The 23,598-nt window shown below is 54.2% G+C and overlaps 1 protein-coding gene across 1 annotated transcript in view; it reads left to right on the top strand.

The window, feature by feature from the left end:
* The window catches only part of LINGO1 (leucine rich repeat and Ig domain containing 1), a 136,383-nt gene that overhangs the window by 56,656 nt on the left and 56,129 nt on the right, over nucleotides 1-23,598 (top strand). Inside the window, exons 3-4 of the mRNA XM_075160465.1 lie at nucleotides 8,438-8,608; nucleotides 13,860-13,945. The gene's annotated coding sequence lies outside the window, so the exon portion shown is untranslated. The remainder of the gene's footprint in view (nucleotides 1-8,437; nucleotides 8,609-13,859; nucleotides 13,946-23,598) is intronic.

The following is a 23,598-nucleotide window of genomic DNA, read 5'->3' as shown; positions in this document are numbered from 1 at the left end:
AAAGACTTGCTCAAGTCTATTTTGACTCTGGTCTCCTGTAACTCCTGTGCTTATCTCCTCCTTTTCCCATGTGTGGCGGATGGTGCTGGACTGATTTGTCTGCATGAGTCAGGCTCTTTGGCAGTGAGTTCAGAGCTGAGTTTTGCAGCCAGCTGTAATCATACCTCTTCAGGGCACGCACACGCATGCGCACGCACCTCTCCCCTCACGTGTCTTGCTCGGCTTTCTCCTCCTTGGGAGGAAGCTAATCTCCTCCACAGCCCTCGCCCATCAGAGCGGATTAGAGCAGCTCTTGGCTCCTGCGCTGTGGAGGAATTGCCAGGATCAGAGGTTTGGATCATAGCTGCGGGGGATGATCCCTCTTTCGGTAAGCCCGGATGAGAAAGGTGCTGTGCAGTTGTTCTGCATCAGTGGAGTATGCTAGAGAAGATGCACTTTCCTCTGGTCCCCAGAGTCAACAGGAGCTGTGCTGAGTTTTGCTCAAATGGAAGATGCTTGTGTACACTTCTGTAAGCAATGAAGTGACTCAGGTTGCCCACTCAGTCTTCGTTCCACAGACTGTTCCCAAGTCCCTCCGGATGTGTCTGAAGCATCCTAAATAAGACCTGTGCATGCTGTGCTCCGAGGTGGAGGCTGTACTGAGCTGCTCAGAAAAAAATAGGCCATTGCTTTTCTCACGCAGGCAGGCATTTAAAGAGCCTGTGCGGGAGGAGTGTGGGCATGTGGCTAAATCAGAAGTGAGGAGCTGTCCCCTCCTTTGGCACCTCACCTGCCTTGCATGAAATGGGGACATTGGGAAGCCAGGCTGGCTGGCTTTTTTTGGTAGCTTTCTTGGTGGCATTAGCTTTGTGCAGTGCTCCTGCCACCCAGCAGAAATCATTAGGGATAAAATCATTAGGGACAAGCAGCACACTTTTTGCTTTGCCTTTCTGGGTAGGATTTCCAAAACTGCTTTTTTTTTTTTACCTCTCCTTTCAGAAAAGTGAATGGCAAAACTTGTTTGCCTGCAGTGGGATTAGGTCATCAGCCTTGCAGGAATGCCTGCCTTGCTCCCCCAATCACTTCTCCAGCCAGGTGCCCAGGCAAAGTGTCTATCTGTCTTCCAACCTGAGATGCTGTCTCTTCACTAATTAAATAAGGAATATCATCTCTTTATATTTCTGTCAGCTGATTTCAAATTAAAAAGGGACCTATAGGACCAAGGAGAACCTTATCTTCCCTTTGGGGATTGCCTTCCTTTTTATTTAAGTTTTTCTGCGGACTGGTAATTCCATCTGAAGGTCTCCTGTGATACTGCAGTAACCCTTGGATGCTATTCAAGTGCATCCTGGCCCCCGGCGTGTGCTCATTGCCTCCTAATTGCTCTAAATAAGTTGGGAATGATGAAATTAAAGTGCCATTGATATCAGGCAGCCCTGGCACACTGCAGTTACAGGCATGTGAGGGAAGTGGACAGATGGGGAGATGTTAGAATAATAGGTATTAAATGCAGATTTTATCCTGTTTGGGATCCCCATCTAAGCACAGTTCAACTTCTTGGTTGCAGCAAGTTTGGCAGCTTCCATGCTGGTGCCCCAGCTGAGCATTCGGCATGAGTTGGTGACGTACAGGACATAAAACTGAATGACCTCCCTCGATTCCCCAGAGATCCCTGGATGTTGTGCTCTCCGGGGGCAAGGACATGCAAAATAACCCCGAGGCCACACAATGTCCCCAGTCTGTAAATCCTCGGTTGCCAGTCCTTGGGGCAACGTGGTCAAACTGAAGCAAGTAGGTGCGGGCTGCTGGGGCTGTGCTGGTTCATCAAAGAGGCAGGGCTTGCCCTTATGTTCACTCCCTTAATCTGTACTGGACTGACAGCTGAGTTTCGGGTTCTGGCATTGAACCCAGAAGGGGGAGAGTGGGGTGTCCTCCTGCCCTGGTGTGCAGGAAAGCTGGCCTGAGATTCCGATGTGCCTGGGAGTGGCAACTCCTGCTCTTCCTGCCCTGCTGGGAAAGCAGCCCTTGTCCCAGTGCGGGACAGCGCTGGCGGGGACGATGGAGCGGTGGGGAGGACGTGGGGGATGGTGGGCTGGGAGCTGCCCTGGGGAGAGGCTGGCATCTGGTCGGTGTTATTCAGTAGCTGCTCTCGTGCTCTGCTCACCTGGAAATGCTGCTGCCTTTAGTTTCCTTTGCTCTGAAAGAAAAGAAACTTGATTTTTAGTGTATGTAGTCGAAGGGGAAGAACGCTACCTTGTTCTTGGCTGGCAGTGTTACTGTGTCCCGTAGGAGCAGAGTGGCCTGGATAGGACCTGAATCTGGATCCTAAGCACAGGCAGTTTTGTGACAATCTGTTCCCAGCCAGAATAGACTCATGTAGCCCACGGGCTGAAATTCATCCAAATCACGGGGCATGCAGACCAGCAATGGAAGACTCATCCCCATGACTGAGTACCCCATCCCTGATCCTGCAGTGAGAGCTGCCCAGGCGTGGTAACACAATGCTCAAGAGGAGCATCTTGGCCAAAGCACCCCATTTTTGGAGCCTGCAGGGGGTGGCTGGTCCCAGGGCTGCAGGTGAGGATGAGCTTCACCAGTCTGCAAGCATTTGTGTGCTTGTGTAGCCTTACAGGTGTGTCCAGTTTTGTGATTGTGCAGTTAATAGTTTTCCAAAGATGGATGGCAGGTACAGCACAGCAGTTTTCTTTCCAAAAAAATGCCAATCATTTTAATCACTTGCCTAAGACTTGGGTGAAGTCCAGCCCCTGGCCTTGGATAATAACTGTCCCAAGCCTTCTTGAGCTAGTCTTGTGAAGCATCGGTGTTATCAGGACACTTGAAATGGATGGGAGGCGCACCGACATGGCAGCCAGCTGGCCGGCAGGATGGATGGATGATTGCAAAGGGATGGAAAGTTACATTTGCTCAGTCTGAGCCAATTCTATTCCTGTAACTGGCCTTGGCTGTGACTTTGGCTTCCCCATGGCTCATCGGATGCTCACCCTATGACATGCTCACCTGGGGGCCTATTGCACAGGCTTTGGATTGAGACAGCAGGATCCCTTGCTCTGGGCAGCCCTCCAGGCTCAGGACTGATCTTTCAGAGGAGTTCAAGCCTTCTGAATTCCACCTCTCGCACATTTAAAGGCTGAAGGAGACAATTCATGACCCACTGCTCTGACCTGCTCTGCAACAGAAGCCAGAAATCATCCCCTGCTGATTCCTTTGTCAAGTGCCGTAACTCTGGGTGCACTCAAGCACGCAGTTCCCAAAGACATGGGAGCTGCAGGGTCTTGGCTCTGCTGGCAGGCAGGAGAGGTCTTCCTGAAGCTGCAGAGGAGCAGCCATCTGTTCCTAGCTGGGGCATTTGGAGCAATCCTTCGAGTAAGGGTGCTCCCGGAGCGCCCGGGCTGGCCGGTGCTGCTGGCACCCTGCTCTGGCCGGGGGCTGCACGGGGCGAAGCAGCCTGTTTGCGTGAGGGGTCATGGACACTGCCCTGGGCCGGTCTCAGTGACTGAGTGTTCAAATCTCTCTAACACATGGTACCTCCAAGCAAACTGCAGGAGGTGGTTACGCTGGCTGTAAGTTCCTACAGGCAGGAAACACCCTGGGTTTGGAGAGGTTTGGGTGTTAATTCATTGACTTAACTTTCTCAAAAGGATCTGCAAGCTGCAGGGATGTGAGCATGATGCCCTTTGTGCTTTCCAGTGAGTGGGCCAGCTCCCTGGTGCCCAGCACCCTGCAGTGCTGCAGTCTGTTCAGGGGTGCCCTCCCGCCCATCGCTGCTGTTCCCTCTGCTCGGGTGGAAATGCCCCCTCTGGTTGCGGCCCCTCTGCAGTTGCGCTCGTGACCCAACACGTTGAATTATTGACAGAAGCTGATGCATGTGCTGGTCGGCACAGCGCGCTGTGACCTTGAGATCCCCTCTCAGTGCACCCTCCTGCCTTTGTGTTGGCTGGAGCAGAGTGAATCCCTTTTTGTCTCGCGTGCATGTCGGCTCTTCTCATTGCCTTGTCTTCCTCCGCTGCCCCTCGGCCACTTCCAGGAGGTGACTGCCTCTGGGCTCGGTGCCTTCGGCTGGGATAGGTCTATGCCAGCTCCCACCAAGAGCCATCCCCTTCTCTGCATGGCTGAATGCAGCATGGGAAAGGTCCTGGTGCCACTCACCAGCAAATGAGCTGGGCACTGGGGAAGAGGGGGAGCGCAGGGCACGGCTGGCTCATCCGTGCAGGCACGCTGGGTTTTGGCCAGTGCTGAAGTTGGCTGTTCCTGCCGGGCGAGGAGGAGGAAGGAGTGGTGCTGGGTGGAAAGCCCTGGTAAGCTGGGCTTGGCATGGCTGTGGGAGGAGGAAGGGAGCGGTGCTGGCCACTACCAGGAGGAGCCATGGGAGCTGTCACCCTGTACGATCCCCGTTTTGGCAGCTGCAGCCAGCTTGGCCATCATGGGCAGTGAAAAAGGCCTAGCAGATATCAGGGCTAGTTTTGCCACCAGGAACTGCTTGATGCTCTAGACAGCTGCCTTGCTGGTCTGGGCTGTGGGTAGCCCTGGCAAGGCTTGGTCTGGGGGAGCTTCATTTCTGGGGAGCGCGTCCTTTGGGTTTGCTCCAGCTGAGTGCTGTCCTAGTGCTGGGGGTGCAGTTTGTCACACTGGGACTCTGCTAATTGGACCAAACTTCAATATCCCGTGGGCTTTGCATCCCCTCCAAACAGGGCAGGTCTCAACCCTGCCTGGCACTGAGCAGAGCAGGTTGTTACTGGTGCCCAGAGATGTCCTGGCCCTGCCCTGCAGGGCAGTAGGTGGAAGGAAGGACTTGTTTTCCCATTTTGATCCCTCATGGCTGAGCCTTTGTGGAGCCTTTCACCCAGAGGAGAAGTCGTTCACCGTGACCACCTTTAGCAGCTGCTTCTCTGCATTGTGGGTTGTAAATGTCCCCTTAATTTAGTGCCTGCAGTGCACTAAAGCAGCAACCTTAGCACAGCCTCTGCATAATAACTGAAGAGGCTCCAGATCCTTTGCTCTGACACAAGGCTGCTCTCCTTGACTGCTATAGCCCCCGTGGCTGATGTCTCCCTTACCCCTGGGTGCCTCACCCCTGCCATGTGCCGCGGCCGGGCCTGCTCCTGGAGATGCCAGGAGGGGCTGGTGCCTCTGCCAGCTCTGTGCCGGGGCTGAGGGCAGGAGCGGACCAGGAGTGGCAGCAGGATCCTGCCCCTGGGGTCAGAGATGCAGCAGGGCTCCCTGCGTGGCTCGGGGGTCCTGCCCCATCCCATCTGAGCGGGCACCAAGCTGGTCGCTGAAGCACTGTGCTGCTCCTCGCTTGCACCGGGCTGTCCCTCCGCCCCAACACTGAGCCTCCCCACAACTCCCTTTTGGAAGGTGACTCCGTTAGAGATACCGAGCCTAATCCTGCCAGGCAGGGCAGCCCCGGCAGCACCGCACTTGCTTCCCGATTGTTTCATTTGCGTTGGCTAAACTTACCAGTGCAAGGTGTTCTTTCCTCCCTCACAGCTCTGACCTTGAGGGGAGAAATGATGAGGGTTCAGAGTTTTCTCTCCTTTTTTGTTGCTATTTTTCTTGCAAAATATTCAAGTTGAGAGGGAATTTTGCTTAAACAATTTATGCACAGTGGATAGATTTATTCTGTTCAGCTGCCAGCCACAAGAAAGCCCTGTTATTCCCTGTGGCATGGCTTTTTTTTTCTCAATACCATAAATACTCTTTGCTAAATCTGAGTTTCTACCCCTTGCAAACATGTGGGACCAGGTACTCCTGCCCTGTTCCGGATGCTGGATGTGCCTCCTTGTAGCCACCTCGCCTTTGCTGGCCTGGCCCTGGGTACCCTGAGTGGTGCTCAGGACCTGCTCCTAGATCTCCCCCCTTGTTATTTCTGTCTCTCAGGGACAAAGGCTGTGTAAAAATTGCTTTTTTTTTTAATGTCCTGGCATCAAGAGGTGCTTTGTAGGCAGCACTTCCAAATCCCACCTGGCTGCTACCTCCCACGCCTCTGCTCCCAGCCAACAGCCCGCTGTCCTGGCTTTTAGCGGGAACCAGGCAAAAAATGGATTTCCAAGCTGGCTGGGTGGTTTAGCATCATTCCTTCAAGGGAGAAGGAGAAAACGTGCAGGTTTGGTTTGGTTCTGAATGATTTATCTGAATGAATGTGGCATAAATGCAAAGTGAGTGTTTGGGCTTGACAGCGGAGTTTGTTTGGATTGAGGGTAGAAAAAAAATGAGGAGATTCTTAAAATGAAAAGTGGGCTCAGAGGGAGGAAAAAAGGGAAATGTTTCCTTTTAAACACATCAAAACTGGCTGTTTTTAATGCTGATTGATCACTTAATATTCTTTTCTGAAACACCATTCCACATGACAAGGCACGTTTGCTGGGGCTGGGATCGCTGCAGCTGCGTGGCTCACTGGCGAGTTTGGCTGTGGTAGCTCCAGAGCTGGCGTGGCACCGCCTGCGGGCCAGCCCCTCGCACCACTGGTGCCTGCCTCAGTTTCCCTGCCCTCACCTGCACCCCATGCAGCTCATCCATGAGGTTTGGGGAGCCCTGACTGCCTTATCTCATCCCTACTGGGGGTGGGCTAATGTAGGGGATCTACATGCTGCTGCTGCTCCCTTGCTCAAGAGATGGAATTGAGGTCTGGACTGAGATCTCCAAACTCATTGCAGAAGTGAGCCCGAGATGTAGCATCCCCTCCCTGACGGGCAGCTCGCTGGCTCTGTCTTAGTGCTTTTGATTTCTTTAGAGCTCAGATTTTCAGCCTCCTCACCTCTCTGCTAGCGCAATGTCTTAGGAACAGATGGGCTTAATTTCCGATTGCCACCCCCTGAACTAGGGAGGAGGCTTGAGTTTGGAGCAAGTCTGCCTCTTATTCCATGTGACTCCATCCTGCAGACTCCTGCCTGCGGGCAGCCAGGCCTGCCCTGCCCCTGCGGACACACCGGACCCGGCAAATACCCCTCTTTGTGCTGAGGAGGGCTCTCTGAAGTAAGATTTTCTCTCTTAGAAGATAAATCTGTCTCTGTGTTACCTTAGCAGTAGCAACGGCTGAGCATCATCTTATGACTTGATACTGTTGAGATGCTTAGTCTAAGCTTCATCTAATCCTCTTTCATCTAGCAATCGGGCTAGTGATCTCGCAAAAACAGGTTTTCTGACACCAGCCTCGGCATATTGTGGTGTGTGCTCATGCTGGAAGGGTAATGCTCCTGCAGCATCTGGGTGCCGCTGCCCCTGAACGGAGCCAGAGGCAAAACGGAAAAGAAAATGAACCGAAGTTTCTAACCTGAACTCTGTGGATTTGGGGTTTAGGTGTCAGCTCTGGATCTTGTGGCATGTGATTTCCTGACCTGGCTTCTTGTGGAACATAAACCATGTTTTTATAACCATGACTTTGGGTTGGATTAAAGGTTTGGGGGGGTTTTTTGAGAACGAGCTCCCAAATCTGACCCATTTTGCTTCCCTGCTGCACACTGCCAGTGCACCCCAGGACTCCTGCAGCTCTTTGGGGAGTGATAGGAGTCACAGTGCTTGGTGAGGAAATGCAGGGTCTTGGGTCAGCACCGAGGGGGAATTTGGGAGAGGAACAGAAGGAAGGGTTAAAGCAAATTTAAAATATTTCTATTCCCTTCCTGTGTGTTGAGGCCCTGAATTCAAGGCAGAATTGGGGGCTGCTGGACTTTGCTTATGCTTGAAAACGCGTGGACTGTGGACTTTGCAATCACAACCTGATTCCTGCTTGCTGAAGGTGGGAGCCGTGTGTGTGTGGTTTGATGGGCTCGTTGCCCTCCAGCATCGCAGTGTCACCTAGACACCCAGCTGGGGGACAGGGATGGAGTGACCTGGCTGTGGTCCTGGCACAAGGCGGTGGCAGGGACTAGCACCCAGGACCACCCTGCCATGGCCTCAGGGCATGGGAGAGGGGTCATGGGGTTTGCTGCCAGTAAGATCTGATCAGCCCTGAGCTGTTACCAGCTGGTGGTTAGAGCTCACCCCTGGGATGAACATCACCCCTCCTTGAGCAAGAGAAGTCAGGTGGGCAAAGCCTCCCTTGATGACTGCCGGTGCTGCTGTGGTGTGGGCTAGCTGCAAGGATCAATGGTGGGGGGGGGGGGGGGGGAGGGAGCAACCCCTCCTGGACGTGCTCTCCAGCAGGGCAGGTCCCTCGGCTTGGGTTTGCTGCTAGTGTGATACTTCAGGAGTTGTCCTGCTTATCTCGTGTGCGGCCACTGGCCCAGAAAGCCCTGTGCTAGCGAGCAGATGGGCGAGTGCACCTTGAGAGCAGAGCAAGAGGAGATGAACGCTGTTGCATGGGGCAGAGCTGCTTGCTGCCACCACCTTTCCTAATAATCCCTCAACTGCGCTTGGCCTCAGCCCCCAAAACCTCCTCCTTGTCTTGGATATTTCTCCCTTCAGCATCTTCTCACGCTCTCCCCATCCTCCTGTCTTGCAGGGCTGCGCGTCCAGGGCTGAGCGAGGTGCCCCGCTGCTCCGCGTTGGGTCCCATGAGACGGGCAGGACCACCCTGTCCTTCCCGCCCGGGGCTGCAGCAGCCCCCTCTCCCTCCGCTGCACAGGAAGCCCCTCCAGCACCTGAAACGAAGCCGCAGAGGTCTGCTGCCACGGTAAGCCCCCCGGCTTTTGCCTTCCTTTCCTGTGCCGCTTCTCTGGAGGAGGACGTGCTACAGGGGTCACTCTCCCGTTTGCTCCACGTGCATCTCCCCGCTGCAGCAGGATGCACAGCGTGGGGTGTGTACGCAGGCCTGCAAAAAAGGCTTTGAGTGAAGAGCTTAAGCACCGAATAATTCGGGTTTCAGTCAACAGAAACAGCTCACCAAATTCAGGTTGTGTTTAGCAAGTGGTTTTGGCTGGGAAAAAAAAGTGAAACACTGAAAAGTTTCATTTTGACATTTTCAAAATGAAACCTTTCAGCCATCTGTTTCGAGATGACATTTCATTTTGAATTTTTTCTAGGGTTTTTTTCCCAGTGTTGGGGGGGCAAGCCACCTACAAACAAAATGAAAGCTTCACTTCAGACCAAACAAAATGTTTCATTCAGCCCCAGATTATTACTGGGGTTTTAAAATCTGGCAAAGAAAAAAAAATTACTTCAATCAACCTGAATTACTTTCTTTTCTCAATTTGGCCACCAAAACAAAAACCAAGCAAACACCCACCCCCTATCCCCCGTTTTCCCAGCCCAAATCCTCAGAATATGTTGCTGTCGGGGATGAAAGCTGGAGAAATGGGTGTTATACTGGGGTTGCTGGGCTGGGGGGCAGCCTGAGGGAGCTTGGGCAGCCCTGGCAGGCAGGAGGAGGGAGCCTTGCCGGCAGCGCAGAGAGCGGGGAGGTGGTGGCTGCAAAACCTGCGGGGTGATTCGCTTTGTGCGTGCGAGGGAGTCGGAGCTGCGAGGCATGTACTATGCATCGTTGGGGTTTTTTTGAGTGAGAGCCTGGGAAGAGCCTGTGGTGGCAGAACATGTTGTACCAATGACTTCAGGGATGGCAGGAGAGACTCTGTGGGAGCTAATTTTAGCTACGGCAGAAAGCTTGTGCCTGCGAGGAGATGCACGCTGTGCTGAGCCCACCTGGGAGCCGGCATCCCCCTGGGAATGGGATGGAGCCCCGAGGCTGTGGTGGTGGCCACTGGCAGTGGTGCCCAGACCTGTGCCGGCTGCTGCTGGGTGCCACGGGTGCATGGCAGGTCTCACCCAGCCCCGTTTGCTCCCCACAGCATCTGTGCCTGTTATCTCATGCTTTCCCTGTCCAGTGTTTGAGAAAGTCCGGTTTAGGGGGGTCGATGTGACACTGAAGGGACCTTCTGGTCTGCCTGGAAAGTGTTTGCAGCTGGGCTCGTCCTGCACAGGAGGGGAAGGAGCTGGCTGGGCTGGGGAGGGAGGAGAGCTGGAAGGGGCTGGGGACGCAGCAAAGAGGGAAGGGAGACAGGTAGCTGGTTTGCGTGGAGGTGAAGGGTTCAAACATGTCAGCTTGGTTTGGGGTCAGAAGAGGTAGCAAAGTCATGGGAATGAGGGAGAAACCCCATCTCCCAACAGCACCCTGGCTTGCAGAAGAGCAGCAGTTGGGCACTGTGAGAGCCACCAGCTGCCGATGCAAAGCAGAGGGACAGCGCCTTGCGGTGAACAAGACCCTACCCGTGGGGCTGCAGGAGAAGCCTGCATGAGCTCCTCTTGGGCCCTTAATGACAAGGAGGAGGTGGTCTGACCATACTTGCCAAATCCCATCATGGTGAGCACCTAAGTAGCCCTTCCACCATGCTCTCAGAGAGAAAGAGGCTGCACTTTTCATTTACTACACCCTTGCCACCCCCAGTTTATCCCAAATGTGACCTTCTCAACAGTCCCATTGCAGAGGCATGTGCTGGAAGGGAGATGGCTGTGCGTGGTGGGGGCTGCCGGGCTCCTCCCTGGTGTGGGGCTGTACCTGCCCCGCGATGGCTCATGCCCTTCATCAGGAACGAGGAATGGAGGGCTGAATCGTAGTGGGAGAGTAGGAGACACCCAAAATTGTGCCATAAACAAAATCTGTGCAGCAGTGGGGGGGGGGCTGCAGGAATGCATCCTCCGCTGATTTCCTAGGAGGAGCGTGCTGCTGGCGTGTCCCCGGCTCCCAGCAGCCTGGGCGCACAGGACTCCCACTCTAGCAGAAAGGCTTAAAATAAAGAGTGCCAGGCAGGTGTCTCGGTATGTGGTGGGACGGCAGGTGTTTGATATCCATTCTCGTGTGCTCCCCATGCTTTTGTCAGCGCCGGCTCCCTGCTGAAGTGTGACAGGGTTGCTGCCTTTGTCGCAGAGACAAAAATTGGCTCTTCAGAGCTATGCGAGATCAGAAGGGATCAAGGGTGGTTGCAGATCTGAAATCAGTGTCTGCTCTTATTTGGAGGGGAGCCGGTTGTGTTGTCTGCTGTTTTGCAGGTGGCCGTGCTGGGGAGGGTGGTAGGACCCTCGTCCCTGCGGCCTCCGTGCCGAGGGGTCCTCGCGGTGTGCCCGTGCTTCTGGGTGCTTGGAGCAGGGACCAGCCTCTGGGATGTGGGGTGGCTGCTCAGAGGCAGAGCTCGTGGGGCTCTACGTGCTGCACGTGATATGGGCCTGGAAGATGGTGGTTGTCCCTGGGCAGGAGGAAGGGGGTTTATCCCACAGGGAATCCCTCCAGCCTGGTTTGGGAGGGGTGGAAGGGTCTTTCCCCAGGCCCTTACTGGAAGCTCCTGAAACCTGCTGAATCATTTACCTCTGTTTTTGCATTTATTATTCCCACCTTCCATTCTCTTTCTCCGTTTTCATCTCTCCCTCTTTTCCCCCCTCTTCATCTTTATCAGTAGCTAATGAAACAGGCAGGGAGAAACCCAATTCGTATAGTAATTAAATTTACTTAGTGGGTATTCAGCTGGAGTAATGAGAAGTTTAATTCAATGATTAGTTTTTTCTTTCATTAATTAAAAATGGAACAACGGTGCAGTTACAGTGGGCTGCATTGATCCTCCTTGTGGAAAGCTGCTGATGGAGGAGGAGGAAGGAAGGCTTCTCATTTTTTCTATCCTATCCTCCCTGGATGCTCTCCCCACACACAGATGCCTTTATTGTCCCCTGTCTCTTGGTTGATGCCTCTGCCAGGGGTCCCTGACCCTTTGGGTAGGGGGTACTTGGGTCAGTGATGGAGGAGAGTGTGGAACAGCCCCCCCCAGGTCCTCTCCCTGATCTGTCCCCTTCAGCTTAAAAAGGGAATGGAAATATTTGCTGTGGGTGGAAGATTGAAAAGCAGGTCCCAGCCCACAAGAAGTTTGGGGTGGGAGAGTTGTTTTCCTTCCTAGCTAAACAGATTTTGGCCCATTTAAATATGTTAAATTCATAAACATGTTTTTAGTCTTTTAAAATAAATGATGTGTGAAAGCAAAAATAAATAAATAACCAAATAAGTTGTTTCCCATTTTTCAATGGTGCCTGCAGGCTCTTGAGCAATGTTAGGACCTCAGATGTCCTCTGAAGTGTGTTGGACAGGTTGTGTTCCCTTAAAGCAGAGGCATTGGCTTGCTCCTGGTTTTTACATGGAAGGTTTATTTTGGTAGCTTTTGGGATCGTTGTAAGATCTGCTAAGTATGAGTAGGCGTAGTCAATAATGGGAATAAAAAACCCCACCACAAACAATGAACCATTAATTGTTGTTATAGACCAGTCTGTGCAGGAGCGATGTGCGTAAGGGGGCTGGCGCAGGCGGCTGGGCAGAGGAAGCGCTGCATCCCCCGTGCCCGCGCCGTCTCTGCCCCACGCGTCTGCCGGGTCACCTGCTCCTCTGCTGCTGCTGTGGAGGCCATGTGATGGTGAGAATTAGCCGGGGGCTGGGGGCAATGAGCACCCGGGTTTGAAGCCAGTAAGTGCCAAGAGCACTCAACACCTCTGGAAGTGAGATGGTTTTGCTTTCCTTGGGTTATCTCAGATGATAACTGCTTCGGAAGAGCTAGCGGGCAGGTGAGAGGCTCCTGGCCAGCCCGGCGCTGTGTCCCTATGCTGGGAAGGGCAGGCAGAGTCCCGCGGTGGGGCCGGAGCCCCTCTGGCACTGCTCGTGTCTCCTGAGGCTCCCCTGAGCCACCCTGCTTGTGGAGCTACTCAGGATCCGGAGAAAGATTTTTTTTTTTAATTCCAAAAAAGGAGGAATACGTCCCCCTGCCTTGACCTCATCCCTTGAAACAGTGAAAATTGTGATGGGGAATGGTTTCTGGCAGGAGAAAAGGTGAATGTGGGACACTGCTCTTTCCACACATGGCAGGAGTGTCGGAGCGGCGGTACCTGCGCTGCCCTCGCCAGCCCGTACCCCGGCTGTGGCGGCAGCGGGGAGGGGAGCCTGGGGCTGGGACACAGTGGATTTGGGCACTCCGGTGCTGGCAGCCTGACCGGGCTGTGGGATGGGGCGGGCGGAGGGGTCACTTGCCCAGCTGGGTTTAGGGAGCATCCCCTACCTGCGGGGGGGCAGGGTGGGACAGGCCACTGTCCCTGTGCGCTCCTTGGCTGGACTGGAGCTCCTGGCATCCTGGGGACCTGTTGTCCCCAGAGAGGGGCGATGGTGCTTTGCTCTGGGTGGTGTTTTGGGCTGTCCCTGGCTGTAACACAGCATCTCCAAAGCCCATCTATGGGGGGGACCCCCAAACACCCCGGGTCTGTGGGATGCAGTGTCCCCCAGCCAGAGCCTCGTGCCCCATCGCTGCGGTCCTGAGCTGTGAGACCCGTTTGCAGCTCTGGGCTTTAGTGGGGTTTTGTAATTCTTGTCCTGTGTGAAGCATTTTATTGCTCTGCACGACCTGGAGCCACCAAGGCCGGGGTACAGGGGTGCAGCTGGGAGCAAGGCCTGGGTCTGAGCTGCCCTGGCAGTGCTGCCGGCCTGGGGGGGCTTACTGAGGGCAGGGCGAGCCCATGCTGGCCAGCAAGTGCTATCTGGCCTTGCAGACAGCTGCAGCACTGTTTTACAGCAGTGTTTTTCAGAGGGCTTTTGCATGCATGTGTTCCTTGAGAGATCACTGCAAATGATTCCCAAGTGCTCTGGCCCAAATCTGTCCCAGTAGCTGTCAGTAGATCAATGCCCTGCTAAGTACAGGCCTGCTCTATTTCCACGGGAAAATGGCTTCTATTAAGCAGTTCATTTTGGTCCTTTCAGCAGCGGGTCCACTAAATTTTGGTAGTTGTGTTTTTCTGTCTGTTGCAGCCTGATTTATAGCTTTTAAATATCAGCTCAGATGAAGATTAAGCTCAGCTGAGCTCTGGTTTTGGGAGGGAGAGGGGAAAAGCATTCACAGCTTTTTAATTTCTCTCCTGTGTGCCTCTCAAATGCCAGGTTTAAAGCCCTAATTGCGATATCGTTTTGCCCACAGTGCATGAGTGGAAAGCAGAGGAGAGGCCAAAGCCCAGCGCGCCCCTGGCATCTGATCCCCCAGCATCCTGCCTTCATCTGACCCGGGTAGGTGGCACACGAGCTCGGGCGCTGTTGTGTTGCTGAGCATATGGCACTCGCATGCCTCGGTCGTGCCGAGTCCAGGACTGGACTGGTTTCTGCTGCCATAAGTGGTAGAAATGCCTTCTCCCCTCTGGTCTGGGGCTGCCACCCAGCCCTCCTGGGTGTAAGGCAATGCAGCTTTCAACCAGGATCTGGGGCAGGTGCTGCCTGCGTGTCTGGAACAGGTAGGAAATGTTCAATCCATCATGCCTGCGCAGGGGAGGGTTTTACCGGGGTGGCAGGGGAGGCATCCAAAATGAATATTCAGATGGTGGCACTGTTGAGAAAGGAGGGCTTTGTCGTGGGGCGGTATGGCTCTGCTTAGGCAGGTGGGTTTGCTCCAACTCGTATTGCGTCGGCGAGGGGCAAACGCTGCCTGCGCGGAGTGAACAGCGCGGACAGCCGAACACTGCAGCCTGGGGGATGCTGGCCAGAAATAGTTTCATCTTCCAGGAGAGGGCAGGCGAGAGGGTCCTCAAAAGGCAGTGTTTTCCGAGATGTCTTTATTACCGTTGCACGGCGCCTGCGCACTCTCTGCTGACTCAGCCCCCTTCCAGCGCTCTTGTCGGGACAGTTAAAAGAGATGGGAGCAGGTTTCAGCTTGTACTGTACGTACAAATCCCCAGCTGAAAGCTGTGAACTGTCAGTTTGATGCAGGCAACGTGTGAGACAGCAAACATCAGAGCTGGCTGGGCTGAGGCAATTTCCCAGGATGTCAGTCCCTGGGAGAGAACAAAGGGATCTCTCCGTGAAGAGCGGAATTTAGTTTCCTAATGAAAAAAAAATTACGATGATTCAAGCATCTTTCATATGACAGAGCTGGGGAGGAGAATTGTTCAAATTGGATGTTGTCCAAGGGGGTAGGAGATGGCGGGGTGTGCTGGGATCTTGGTGCCGCGGGTGCCACCGGGAGGGATACCTCTGCTTGGGGCAGAGTGCAGGGGCTCTCTTGGGACTGCCCATGTTGGGCTCAAAGAAAAGGGAATCAAAACAGCGAGGCAGAACTGGCTTACACATGCACACAGATATATAATTTCCCCTTTACATCATGTTCTTTGCTCAAAGCAAAGAGCAGGCTGCATAGGCTCAACCTGATGCATGCAAAAAAGGGGCCCGTGTCCTCACCTTGCCTCACGTTCCTGCGCGAGAGGGGCCGTCGGAGAGGTATTTCTAGCTTCTTGTTGCCGTTTCCCATTTTATGGTAAGCAGGAATGAACCCAGGCACCTGTCCCTCCTGCTCCCGTGGGCACTCCTTGCAGGTTGGGGTGCGGGGAGAGCTGCGTGCGAAGGATGCTTGGTCAGAGGAGTTCCCACCATGTCAGGGCTGGCAGAGCAAGGGGAGGGACCATGGAAATAGCGGTTTTCTGTCAAAACACCTTCTCAGCAGCAAGCCCTGAAACACATTTATTCTTAGCAATCTTCTATCAAAACAAAATTCTGCTGGGAAATGGTCGTGCTGGTTTAAGTCCTCCCTGAAAAAAACAAGCACTGAGAGCCATCTAATTTTGGTTTCGATCTGAATATTTTCTTCCAGAGTGTCATTTGCAAAAGTTGAAGATTTTTCCTAAGAACAGTATTTGGAAAACAAGGTGGTTTTGTTTTTCCTTTGAGAAAGGAAAAAAAAGTTATTTCCTAGGAAATTTGGGATAATGGAGGGGGGGTGTAGTCTGTTTCTCAGCCCAGTCTCTCCAGTAGCTAGTGCAAGACCAGGGCAGCCAGGCGCTACATGGCGTAATGGTGGGCAGCAGCCACATCTCGGGTCCTGAACACCCCGGGGTCAGCGTGCAGCCCCTCGCCCTCCCCAAAGGACCCGGCACTGGGAGGGGGCATCTCAGCCTGAGCCTCGAGCGGATGCGTAAGCCCTCTCCTCAAGGAGACCATGAACCTTGGGGCTGGATGATGTGGTCAGAGGTTTTATTTAGTTCTGAGGCAGGGCTGAACCTGAGTGGATTTTTAATGCATGAATTTTTAGTGTTTAAACTGAGCAAATCTTTGAATCTATGTGGTTTCTGAGGGATATTTCTCTTCCTCTCTGAATGCGTGTGCCATAAATGCTCCCAAAAAATCCTCCCTCTCCCCTCTGCTGTTGCTAGCTCTGGTGACGCAGTTGCAGACTTGCGATAGGTCAAGCTTTCCACTAAGCCCCTGTGTCCCAGGAGCATCTTGGATTTTCGCTTTTTAAAAGCAAGTTCTCAGCATCAGGGTTATGTCAAAAGCCTATAAATGTGAACGGGGCCCCCCAGGCTCCCCATCTCATGCTGCAATGGGCCAGAAGCCCCTTGTGAGGGTGGCCAGGAGCAGGGAGGAGGATGTGGGGGGGACCTGGGGGTGCAAGAAGAATGAGAGGAGAAGGGGCTGGGTGCCAGCACCTGGCATGGCAGGCGCTGGTGAGGGGAGGAGAGGGATGGCAGCTCATTTACCAGAGGGTGGCTATCCTGGGAGTGTGCCACACTCTGCAGGTCAGCACTTGTTTGAAAAGAGCAATACAAGTTCTCAGGTGAAAAACGTTACCTCCCTGGTAACTTCATTTTGCTGAACAATCTCCTAGCTCAGAGCAAGGAAAATCAATGCAGCAGAGCCTGGCTGCCCATGCAGCAGGAGCCCCTGCCTGGGACCCCCTGCCACTCCATGCTGTCCCCAAAGGGGGCCAGCTGGTGCCTCCAGAAGCGGGGGGGGGGGGGGGGGGGTCTTATGCAGGAGTAGCAGCAGTGTTGGGGCTGTCCCCAGGAAAGTTGCATGGGACAGTGGGGACACTAGGGATGCTCTTGTCTTCAGCTGGTCCAAAAGCTGTGGTTGAACAGGGTGGCTGGAAAGAGCTGAGAGAGAGAACAAGGCTGGAGGGAAGGAATGCAACAGAGGGAGAGGTGTCTGTAGCCTGTTCTGGTAGGTGCTCTTCTGGAAGGTCTGCTCCTTCACCCCAGCAGGGCCAAGAAAAGCCCTGAATTTCTTTTCCTCACCGTACCTGGTTCCCACCTGGCTCTCTAGATTAAATCAGATTTCTCTCCAAGCATCTTGCTCTGAGGGCTAACAAAGCCATTAACATAGAGATTTTTGTTGTTTAACATTTTTTGGTAGCACAGTTGCAAAAATAAATATTAATTGGGCAAAATGCTAATAAGCTAGGCAGGGAGCCAGGCTGTGCAGCCCAAGGATGGCACCATGCAGGCAGCTGCTGGCCCTTGGTGCAAACCTGGATGCCACCACTGCAGTCCAGTGGCTCTGGAGAGGTTTGCGGTGTTGGGATTTCACGCGGGGTGCCTGATGCTTAGGGCTTTGCAGTGCCTGTGAGCCCTGGCAGGACCATCGGGGACTATTTGTGGTAGGAGTCTGGGCGCCGTGTTAGCGAGGCTGGGAGGCACTTGAGGTTTTCTAGCAGTCGAACAGCTATTCCCTGTCTCGGGGTGGGAGGTAGTATTGTGCACACGCAGCTTGGGATGTCACGTTGATGTTAAACGCAGGGAAGAAGCGGGAGCAAGCGAGAGCAGGAGCTGGGTGTGCATGGCAGTTTCTTTGGGTTTATGTGCTGATACTTTCTGCTTAATTGCACCCTGACATTGCACAAAGCTGGGGGGGGGGGGAGGTTTTTAAAGCTTTAAAAAAAATTACCTTCCATGAAATATTCAGGACAGGCTGGTTTCTTTTTAAAAACTGGCATAATGACTCCTGCAAGGCTTCCAGTTCGCCTGGTTTCATTGCATTTGGAGAGAGGCAGGAGGAGTGTTTGCTCTCATTAGCATGGAGAGGGGCCGGGCTGGTTTGTATTCGTTGGAGGGAGGCGATCGCTGTATTGATACTTGGAGATGGGCGAGTTGGGGGTCAGTGGGTTGGTTTGTTCCCACAAATATTTCCCGGTGACAGACTGAAGACTTGGAAGGGAAGGGAGGCGATTTAGTGGCATATTGGGGTGTACTAGGAAGAAGAAAAATGTCCCTTGTGCTCCGGGTGTGCTGGGCTGTGCACCGGCGTGCATCCCAGCGCTGCCTCCTCGCTGTGCCCTGCCTCCCGCAGACGTGGGGGGACGGCGGTGGGTCGGGGCCCTGGGGAGCACATCGCCTGCCTGCAGGGAGGGGGGCTGCTCCAGGAACCGCCCTCCTGACGCTGTTAGGTGTGATCCAAAATTAGCATCCCATTCACTCGCTCTTAGCTGCGTTAGCTCCGTGAGGCTCATAGGGCTTAAAAAAAAAAGTCTGTTGTCACCGAAATCAGCAGCTCTGACTCAGAATACACGGAGGGAGCAGACTTGCTGAATAAGGCAACGTTGCTGTGGCAAGCGCTCGCCGGGCTGCAGCAGCGCTGGGGGACTTGCCCAAGGTCAGCCCGAGAGCCAGGGTCACAGCCTGGGAGGGGTCCTCGGTTCCCATCTTGGTGGCTAAACCACTGGGTGAGGAGGATGAAGGCGTGAGCGTCAAACCCCGCCAAATGGTGGAGCGTTCCCAGTGCTGTGCTGTGTTCCACAATTAATCGCTTCCACCCACGTTACACCTTCCCCCTCCCCTAAATTCTCCCTCGCCTGGTACCGGAGTGGGGAATGGAGGCAGCTCCAGTTTTATGAATCAATCAAAGACAATGCCTGCTTTTGAGAGCTGCTGATTTAGAGAGCCCTTTGCAGGCATGTGTGCAGTATGATTTCTTATCAGAGCACGGCTCTGGATGAGCCTGCCAAGAGGAGCTGTTCCAGCTCCCGGCCACATCCTGGGGAGACGGGCTGAGTGGTCTTTTCATCTACAAATAAAACAAACAGGAACAAAGAAGGCAATAATATTGACTTTCATCATTGATATTCCCATTTATCTCTGTAATAATTAGTATTTCTATTGCTGCAAGGGTATAGCTCATAATCTCACTGTTTCAGGGGAGCTTATTAATGTCATCACCAAAAACAGCGAGGCTTAAAGTGCTGGGCAGGTGCCGAGGAGGGTGAGCGGGGCGGAGGGCTGGGCGTGGAGGAAAGAGGCCAGAGGCTGCAGAGGGGCACGGGGATGCAGAAGGGAGCGGTGGAGCAGCAGAGCTGGGGAGGGTGGGAGAGGTGATCTTGGGCATCTGGGCAGGGCCCGGGTCAGTGCTGACCTGACAGTCCCGCTGTGCCTGGGGTGAGGTGGGGGAGCTGTACAGGCCTGCTGAGGGCAGCTGGGGTTCTCGGGGTCCCCACCACCCAGCCCCTCGCTGCGTCCTCCAGCACAGCCAGAGCAAATCCCGCTTGTCTGCGTTCCGGAGGGAAGGGCAGGACTGGTGCTTCATCGCGGTGGCCTGGGGGTGGAGGATGCGCTGTGAGATGCAGTCACAGCACCTTCCCCGTGGTGTGACATGCCTCCACGCTGTAACGGCAGCCCCCCCCCGTCACTGGCACACCAGGCAACATTGGACATCTGTCCCCGTCCGCCCCCAGGGCGCCTGTGCCATTCACGCACAAACTTCCCGCAGCATCCACAGCGCTTGTTATTTGCTGGTAATTCATTAGTCATTCCCTGTCCTCTTTTAAAACCCCTCACAGTGCTGTCTGCAGGTGCCTTGTTCTGTCAGAGCCACGTACGTGGCCTGATCCTCCTCTGGGATCCCAGAGGAGGTGGGACACTGAGGTTTCAGCACTGCTGTGACAGCTTTGGCACCCGACCGCTCCGTGCATCATCCTGAATCAGTCTTGGAGGTCCATTTCCTGCATTTATTTTTTTAATAGTCCTATTACGTGCACGTCCCGACCCTGCCTGTGAGGGATGGTTTCCGGTATGCAGCGTCCCGAGCATTATCAGTTCCACAGGAACCGCTGTCACAGCAGCCACAGGGACCAGCGAGCAGCGAATGCAAATGCAGCGCGGTGTTTTTATTAGGATTTAAATGAATTTAAGGCTGTTCAGAATCACAATGTGATTTGAGCCAGGAGGGGCTTATAAAACTGGTACGAGTTCATATATTATACAGTATACGCGCCAAACCCCATGACTGCTGAGCACCTTCCTCACTGAGGTGGGGAAGGGAGCAGGGCAGCTGCCAGGGCTCAGCCCTGTTGCCCCATCATGTAGGTGCCCATAGGGCAAAGGGCTGTTTGAGGCACAAGGAGGGCTAAAGAGCTCCGCCGTGGAGGTTGCTGGGCAGGGGAGCAGTCCCTGTTAACAAACCCAAGCCCGTGGTGCAGTTCAGGCTGGCAGGTGGTCTCTGGCTGGGAGGTAGGGGTGCAGGGGGAGGCTTGTGGACATGTTTTGGGGCAGGGTGCACTTCACCCGTGCATCCTTCCCTCTCTGTATAGCTCCACTGGGGGAGGGTGGCAGCGGGTGCTAGCGATGCTCCAGCGCTGGCCATGCTGGAGGAGGCTGTGCACCAGGGAAGCAGCACGGCTGCGCCTCCTTCCTCCCTGAGCAGCCAGCCGTGGCTTCTCTGGGTGCTGGTGCAGCACATGGGGACCCTTCCTTGGGCCAGACCCTGATCCAGGTTTCTGGGAGCAGGGAGCTTTCTCCAGTTGGTCCAGGATGTGCCGGCCCCAGCTTGCACCTCTCTGGAAACCCCATGGCACCCAGATCACCTGCCTGTTGCACAGACATTGCTCGTAAAGGCTTTACTGGCCATTATCGTAATCTATGGCTGTGCGGGGCTTTGTGCAGAGCTGGGTGGTGTGGCAGGGCTGTACCTGTGTGCGCAGGTGCCCTGGGTCTGTGACACCTGGGAGCCACCGCGGTGGGGGTGACAGATTCCTCCGTCTGCTCCCTCAGCCAGGAGAAGAATGAAAGGGGAGTTCGAGCTATTGGCTAGGGATGTTTCTGCCTCACCTCGTTTCAGTGCGGTGCTTTTGATCTCGAAGGAAACAGCTGAATATTTGAATGAGAAATATGTGGTTGTATTGAAATCCTTGACAAAATGCCTTTTGTGCCTCCCTGCATGTTTATTTGTGTAAGAGTGTTTTGCTGGAGAAACACGGGAAGAAGGAGCTCGAGGGAGAGGAGCGAAGGGTAGGGGTGAAAGCACTGGGGAGCGTGCAGTTACAATTTCGGGACACTTAAGAGCCTCTTATTGTCCATGGCAAGACAGCAACATTGGAGGCAGCTCAGGCAATTGTCTGAGACAAATTGCTTTGTTTGATGGGTTTGCCGGTATCTCACTGGTTAAGTTTCTGGGTTATATATATACAAAGCACAGGAGAAATCAGAAATACACATATATCTGCATATATACATGTCTCTGTATCCGCAGTTATCTTCCATGCACCACGAAATAATGCCATCAGCCTGCCTGGTGCTCCTGAGCAGCCGGATGTTTGCTCCGTAGAAGTGGGGGGCAAGGCAGCCAGGCCACCTCTCGGCTCCTGCCGCGAAGCCACCAAGGCGCTCGCTCTCGTGCCAGGGAGCTGGCAGTGTTTGCCGCAGGAAGGAGCATCTCCCCTCCTCCCCCAAAAGAAGGGGTTTACTCGCTTCAGGAGGTGCTGAGGGAAGAGCCTTTGCTGACAGGTAACATGCTGCTAAACAAAGCTGCTTTCCCCAGAGAGGGAAAATCGTTGCTGGTGCCTGCGGGAGAGGTGAAGGTGGAGATGTGTCTGATGGCAGCCCCGCTGTTTTGTCCTACTTGGAGGAGAGATGGCAGCCGGGGATGCAAAGGCACCCTGACGTAAGGGCCCTGGACCCTGGTGGCATTTGGATAGCGGTGGGGGACAAGCAGTCGCTCGGCTCTCCCCTCCCCGTGTGTCTGAAGCAGTGCGGAGCCCCCCGCTTCGGGAGCCCTGCCCATGCCACAGCTCCCGTTGCACCGTCCCCATGGTGAGGGTGCAGGAGGAGCGCAGGGGGGCGGCGCTGGCTGGGGGGTGTGTGCTGCATCCAGCAGCCCAGACCAAAGGGACCTCAGCCAGCCACAGCCACCAGGAGCCTTTAAAGCCTAGCAGGGAGGTTAACTCAAGGGACTCCTTTCCTTTCCTGAATATAAACGTGTCAACTTGACATTCAGGAAACTTTATTTAATGCCTGTTTAACAGTTTAGCTAATTGCTATGCTTTTCTGTTATTTTTATATACTTTTTTGATTCATTCTGACTTTTTCCTCATAGACTCTTTGTTCTTTAAATGCCATTTCATTACGGGTAGTTATTGCCTGTGCCGGTTCTCCGGGAGGATGGGGGAAGGAGGAGGGGTGCCCTGGCTGCACCCATGTGCCGAAGCTTTCGGTAGCTCAGCTGACGCTGGCCGGTCTCAGCAGATTGAGACAAGATATTGCAGAAGCTGATGCTTGTTCTTGTGGTGGTTGTTGTTGAGAAAAATGCATCTTCAGCAGCACTGGAAGTTTGCAGACATGGCTATTTTGCTGAATTGTTTGTTTGGGGCAGAAAAACAAACAAACAAAAATGTCCCAGGGTTTCATTCTGCAGTTTTCTCTATGAACTGATTGCCATTTTCCTTCAGAAAGAAAATTTTGGTTGTAAAGTTCCTCAACTTTTCTTGTAAAGAAATGGGTAAATCCTTAGAAATGTCCAGATGTAAAGTGAAACGCTATTGCACTTCTCTACATTTTAGATTCACCGGCATTTAACAGAAGAAGTTTTCTTCTGTTAAGCTAATTCTTACTGAATTGTCAAAAATACGGAAAAAAAGGAATTGCAATAATAATTACACTAATGGTAATGTGCTTTCACAGCCTTGGCTTTTACCACAGCTAATTGTGCTCTTTCCTTCCTCCTGCCCTGTGTCTCAGCTGTCCCCTCTTCACTCAGACGTTTCCTCAGGCCCGGCGGGTCCCACACAGCCCCCCAGTACGTGACCTCCCTGCGCCCAAGCTCACAGCAGCCCCGGCCCTGTTACGTACTGAAGTGACCAAGTCTCGCTGGAGCCGCCCCTGCCTGGGATTAGCTGGATAGATGAGCTCGAGTTTAAGCTGTGCCTGCCTCCAGCCTTGCCCCTTGGTGCTGGGGTGCCCTATGGCATCCATACCCCACAGCCCTGGCCTGCCTAGCACCAGGTCCAAACCCCCTCGGGCTGCTCGGCGTGCTCCCCCAGGGGTGCCACCCCACAGCCCAAACCCACGCTTTCGAGGGCAGGAACAGTTTGCAGCTCCCTTCCCCGGCCTGGGGCGATCCCGGCTCGCCCCCCGCCTCACGCACACGAGGACCAGCAAGGAGCAGAGCTGGGGAAAGATGTCAAGAGCTGTTCCAGCGTTTGCGGGAGCTTATATAAAAGGATCCGGTTTCATTCTCCTGCTTGTCTGCTTCAGTCAAAATACAATGCCGCAGCTACCAATGTTTTGTGTCATAGCAGACCACAGCGAGCTAATGCACGGGCTGCTGCGGTAGGCGCTCCATCTCCCTGTACCGCAGCTGTCCTGAGCCCCCACCGCAGCCCCCGGGGCTGCCTTCACCCCGGGAGCCCGCAGCTCGCCCTGCTGTGAATCATGTCTCCCACTGAATTGTAGCTCCTTGTGGGCTCCGCAGCTCCCGGGTTGCAAACCACAGCCCTGCTAGGCTGGTCTCCCAGCTGGAGGAGCGGCTCCCTGGTGCCTCTGCCTTCTCAGTGCGAGGCAGAGCGGACCCCCGTGTGCTCGCTGCAGCCCAGCTGAGCCCGCTGCAGGAGCGGGTGGGGGTCTCCAGCCCCGCGGGGGCCCCGGGAGCAGCACTTGGTCCTGTTGCTGATCTCTTTCTGTTCGGTAGACACG

Source organism: Calonectris borealis, chromosome 11 (assembly GCF_964195595.1).
Source record: "Calonectris borealis chromosome 11, bCalBor7.hap1.2, whole genome shotgun sequence".
NCBI classification, from domain to species: Eukaryota; Metazoa; Chordata; class Aves; order Procellariiformes; family Procellariidae; genus Calonectris; species Calonectris borealis.
Note: the sequence above shows the minus strand (reverse complement) of the source record. Positions and strands in the feature narration are given on the sequence as shown.